Below are 6,452 nucleotides of genomic sequence, written 5' to 3'. Positions count from 1 at the left end.
AGGGTTGAACATCAACCATTTCTTTTTGGTACAGTGACTCTGTATATTCCTTCCATCTTCCTTTGATGCTTTCTGCAGCATTCAATAATTTGCCCAGAGAATCCTTCAATACCACAAATTGAGGTTTGAGTTTTTTCTTCAGTTGCCTCAGCTCAAGAAATGCTGAGTGTGTTCTTCCCTTTTGGTTTTCTGACTCTAGGTCTTCACACATTTTGTTATAATATTTGGCTTTGTCTTCTCGAGCTGACCTTTGAAACTTTCTCTTTAACTCTTTTACCTCCTCACGTCTTTCATTTGCTTTAGCATCTCTACACTTGACAACAAGTTTCAGAATTTCTTCTGACATCCATTTTGGTCTTTTTCTTCTTTCTTGCACTTTTGTTTTCTTCCTATATGATGTTCTTGATGTCATCCCACAATTCTTGTGGTCTTCGGTCTTTAGTGTTTTATGTATCAAATCTGTTCTTCAGATGATCTCTAAATTCAGGTAAGATATATTCAAGGTCATATTTGGCTCTCATGGACTTGTTTTAATTTTCTTTGGCTTCAGCCTAAATTTGCATATGAATAATTAATAGTCTGTTCTACAGTCTGTCCCTGGCATTCTTTTAGTTTATGATACGGAGCTTTTCCACTATCTTTTTCCACAGATGTAGTCAATTTGATATCTGTGTGTTCCATCTGGTGGCCCATGTGTATAGTCATCTTTTATGGTGTTTAAAAAAGGGATTTGCAATGAACCAAGTCATTGGTTTTGCAAAACTCTATCACATGACCACCAGCATTGTTTCTATCACCAAGGCCATATTTTTAATCACTGATCCTTCCTCTTTGTTTCCAACCTTTGCATTCCAATCACTGGAAATTATCAATACATCTTAATTGCATGTTTGATAATTTCAGACTGAAAAAGTTGGTAAAATACTTCCATTTCATCATCACTGGCTATAGTGGTTGGTACATGCATTTGCATAATTGTGGTATTAACTGGTATTAACAGGATATTATCCTGTCACAGATAGCATTACTTCATGATTGATCTTGAAATGTTCTTTTTGATTCCCAGCATAGTAAACCATGTGGTTGTCAGATTCAAAATGGCCAATACCAGTCCATTTCAGCTCACTAATGCCTAAGATATCAATATTTATGCATTCCATTTCATTTTTGGCAATTTCTAATTTTCCTAGATTTATACTTCATATATTCCATGTCCTGATTATTGATGGCTATTTACAGCTGTTTCTCTTCATTTTGAGTTGTGCCCTATTAGCAAATGAAGGTCTCAAGAGCTTTACTCCATTCGCATCATCAAAGTTAACTCTACTTTGAGGAGGCAGCTCTTCCCCAATCGCATTTTGAGTGCCTTCCAACCTGAGGAGCTCAGCTTCCCGCACCGTATCTGAAAATATGCTGACATTCTTCATCATGTTTCAGTACTCAATAATCTGGTGCTGACAGTGTTCCATTGATATTCATAAGGAAGGATTTCAGTGTTTAAATATTCAGAAGTAATCTGTCTCTCCTTCTTTCTAGTCTGGCTTCATCTGGAAGTTCAGTTGAAACCTGTCCACCATGGGTGACCCTACTGGCATTCAAAATACCCATGACATAGCTTCCGGAATCACAGCAACACATAAGTTACCACAATAGAACAAACTGACAGAGAGTGGTGGTAATTGCTATAGTTACATACTGAGTCTTCTAAGTGGTAGAGCAGATATCCTCCCTTCCACACTCTTCTTTTTCAGACTCTATGACATCTAACATCCATCCCTAATCACACTCTGTCTTGAAATCCATTTCATTTGATATTAATAACTGAATCAATGGTCTTTGTAGGAGCTCTGGTAGTATAGTGGATTTTGCATTTGGACTGCAAATCACAAGATTAGAAGTTCAAATCTACAGGCTGATCAACAGGAGAAAGATGAGTCTTTCTGCTCATGTTAAGATTTGCAGGGTCACTATGAGTCAGAATGTAATCCACGGCATACCACCACACCAACCGTCTTTAGGTTAGTATTTGCTTATAGATCTGTTTTTCTTCTCATGTCTAATCTGTTCTTTTAGCTTTAAATGTCTTGTGAACAACATTCACCTGAATTGTAAAATCCAATCTGTCAATCTTTCCTTTTAATTGTGATTTAAGTCCATTCTTAGGGGCTCTTTTTGGCCCTTTATTCCAACACAAAATTTGGAATGGTTTTGAGTTCCAAAAGAGATTTAAAACAAAACAAAAAACCACTGTTAGAATTCTCACTGGAATTGCATTGAATATATAAATTAATTTGGGAGAATCAACAGCTTCACTATATTGTTTTCTTACTCTTGAATAATGTATCTCTTCATATACTTGTGTCTTTTAAAAGTCTATTAATAAAGTGTTATAATTTCCCTTGCAGATGAAGTGTATATCATTGTTAGATTTCTGCCTAATTATTTGAAATTATCTGATAATACCAAAAAGAGTGTATTTAACTATATTTTTAAACAATGTAGAAATTTAATTGCTTTATGTTTATTCAAATTATATTTACTCACATCTCTAAAACATATTATTCCTAATAATGCACCTGCAGATTTTTTGTATTTTACTGTGATTATGGATTCAATGGCACTTATCAATAACTCATTATATGATCATTTATAAATAATGATGGTTTTAATTTCTCTTTTCCAATACTTTATTTTGGTGGTTGGTACTGTTGAGTCGATTCTGAGTCATACTGACCTTATGCAGAAGAGAATGAAACACTGCCCGGTCCTGTACTATCCTCACAATCGTTGTTAAGTTTGAGCCCATTACTGAGACCACTATGCCAATCCATCTCTTTGGGGATCTTCCCCTTTTCCCTGACCTTCCACTTTACCTAGCATGATATCTTTCTCTAGAGACTGGTCTCTCCTGACAGTATGTCGTAAGTATGAGAGATGAGGTCTGGCCAGCCTGGCACCCAAGGAGCATTCTGATTGTGCTTCTTCCAACACAGGTTGCACTTTTTCTAACACAGATTTGTTCTTCTTGAAATCCATGATATTTTTAATATCTTCTCCAAAACCATAACTCAAATGCACCAATTATTCTATAATTTTCTTTATTCACTGGCCAAATTTTGCAAGCATATGAGGCTATTGAAAATACCATAGCTTGGATCAGGCACACTTTGGTCCACAAAACTTAGGCCTTTAATTTCTCTCTCTCTTTTTTTTTACATTCAACTTTGTTTTACCTTAATGATTGCAATCCCTTCCATGAAACAAGAGTTATTCCACTTACTCCCTGTGGTTCTTATTTTAATTCCCCCCTCCTTCTTATTGTACTGACTAAAACATAATATAATACTCAGAATAATGTGAGTAATCCTTGCTGGCATCATTGTCTTTTTCCTGATTATAAACAAAATAATCCCCTACTTTGTCTGATGTTTACTCTAAGTTTTTTATAGAAAATCTTTATGAGGTTTATAAATGTCCATTCTAATGCTAACTTATAAAGAGTTTTCATCATGAATGAATTCATCAAATGTGTTCCACATCTTTGGAATGATTATGTAGTTTGTTTTGTTTTATTTTTTTAATCTGCTAATGTTTATAACTTTCTAATATTAAACTGTCCTTGGGCACTGTAGGATAAGTGTCAAACTGCTAACCACTAGGTCAGTGGTTCAAACCACCAGCTGATTTGTGGGAGAAAGATGAGACTGCTCCGGTAGTAAAGATTTACAGTCTCAGAAACCCTATTGAAGATTGCTATGAGTCAGATTTGACTCCATGCCAAAGAGTTTGGTGCTTTGGTTTTGCTCACCTAGGACCAAATCAGCTTTGCTGTAGTGTGTTCATTAAAAAAAAAAAAAAAAAAATACAGTTGGATTCTTTTTGGTAATGTCTTCCTTAAGGGTTTGTACCTCTTCTGTTGAGATGAGATATATAAAATTGGATGCTGAGTTCTTTGAAAGCATTGTAGACATCACCCATAAAACCATCTGGGACTGATGCTTTCATTGTGGGAAGATTTTTAATTTCTCCTTTAATTCTTTTTCAGGCATTAAGTTTTAGAATTTACCTATTTTGTCTACATTTTCAAAATCCAAAATCTGTATGTGTATGTTGTTATTGTTGTTGTTAAGTGTCATCAAGCCAGTTCCAAATCATAGCAACTCTATGTTGGTTTTCTGAGAAGCAGTTGGTGGTTTTGAACCTCTGATCTTATGGTTAGCCATCCCATACATCACCACATCAGGATTCTTATATGCATATATAGTTGTTGATATAAAAAACTAAACCCACTGCCCTCAAGTCAATTTCAACTCCTGCTGACCCCATGCTTTTCAGGGTCAAAGTGCAACAGGATTGTTAATGACTGTGACCTTTCAGAAGTGGATCACCAGGACTTTCTTCCAAGTGGATTCAAACTGACAACCTTTTGACTAGTCACCATTAAGGGGTCCCCTAGTATTCCCTTATCTCTGACTCTATGTACAGTTACTTTCCCCTTTTTCAAATATTTATATTGTTTTTTCTTCTTCTGGTTAGTCTGACCAGAGGTTTATCTTATTAGTATATGCAAACAACCAACTTTTGGCTTTGTTGATATTCTTTATTCTTTTTTCCTACTTCTTGATTTTCATTCTCATTTTTTTTTTTCTATTTATCACTTTTTTCTTTCAGATCATTTGATTATTCTTTTTCTACCCTCTAAGGCTAGACTGGAGTCCTGGTGTGGCACTGTGTGTTAATGCGTCAGACTGCAAAGCCATTTGAACTGCAAGGTTGGCGGTTCAAGCACACCAGCTGCTCCTCGGAAACCCTATACAGACTCGCTATGGGTCGGAATCAACTTGACAGCACTTTAACAACAAGGCTAGACTAATATACATATTTAAAATGGGACTTTACTTTTAAGTTCCACAAGCTCTGATATTTAGTGTTTTCGTTATCATTCAGATCTAGATATTTTATACTTTCATTATAAATTATTCTTGATCCTTAAATTAACTAATAGCAACAACAACAACAAAAACCATTGCTGTTGAATCAATTCCAATTCATAGAGAACATACAAGACAAAGTCGAACTGTCCACAGGGTTTCCAACACTGTTAATCTTTACAGAAGCAGATGGCCTTATCTTTCTCCATCAGAGCAGCTGGTGGGTTGGAACCACCAACTTTTCAGTTAGCAATCAATTGTTTGCCCACTGTACCACCAGAGTTCTTTATGAGTTCATTGTTCTTGTTAACTGTCTCTGGTTTTTACTTTCAGCGACCCTGTATAGAGTCTCTAAGAAGCATCTGGTGGGTTTGAAGCGCTGACCTTGTGGTTAGCAATATAGTCCTTATCCTACAGTGCCACACAAGGAATCCTATGAGTTAATTAGCAGTGTAATTTTCAAGTTTCCAAATATGTAAGACATTATTTATCTTTTTGTTATTAGCTTCATAATTAACTTGTGGTCAGAGACCATGCTCTGTGTCATACCTATTACTTGAAATTATAATTATATTTCTGTTGTGTTGGAGGGAAATGTGTGTGCTCTAATTTTTGGATAGATAATTTTATGAACATTTTTAATATTTGTAATTTTTTATTATTCAGTTCTTATATGTCTTTACTGATATCTTTGAGAGAAGTAAACTCTCCCACTATGATAATGGAGTCAGCTCTTCATTATTTATCAGTTTTTATTTCATATATTTCAAGCTTTTATTGTTGTTGTTATGTGCTGTGGAGTCGGTTCTGACTCATAGCAACCCTGTACAGGGTTTCTGAGGCTGTAAATCTTTACAAGAAGCAGAAAGCCTCATCTTTCTCCCGTGGAACAGCTGGTACTTTCGAACTGCTGACCCTGAGGTTCACAGCCTGATTCGTAACCACTATGCTACCAGAGTTCCTTAAGCTTTTATTAGATCACACATTTTTAAAATTATTTCATCTCTTTGATAAAAATGAACCTTTCATCATTGCATTATGTCGAATCCTATCCATTCCTAACAAGTCCTGGTGGCGCAGCAGTTCAATCCTTGGCTGGTAATCAAAAGGTTAGAAGTTGGAACCCACTCAGCCCGTTTGATGATCTACTTCTATAAAGACTTGCTGTTGTTGCTAATTGCAGTAGAGTCAAACGCAATTCATAGCGATCCTACATCGGGTTTCCAAGTTGTTGTTGTTAAGTGCCATCAAATTGGTACCAACTCACAGTGACCTTATACATAGCAGAACAAAACAATGCCTGATCCTGCGCCAACCTCACTACTGTTACCACGCTTGAGTCCATTGATGCTGCCACTTGGTCAATCCATCTCATTGGGGGTCTTCCTCTTTTTCTCTGACTCTCCACCTTACCAAACATGATATCGTTCTCCAGCAACTTGTCCCTCCTGATAATATGTCCGAGGTATGAGAGGCAAAGTTTGGCCATCTTGACCTTCAAGGAACACTCTGGCTGCACTT

Source organism: Chrysochloris asiatica, unplaced genomic scaffold (genome assembly GCF_000296735.1).
Source record: "Chrysochloris asiatica unplaced genomic scaffold, ChrAsi1.0 scaffold00052, whole genome shotgun sequence".
NCBI lineage: Eukaryota > Metazoa > Chordata > Mammalia > Afrosoricida > Chrysochloridae > Chrysochloris > Chrysochloris asiatica.
Note: the sequence above shows the minus strand (reverse complement) of the source record.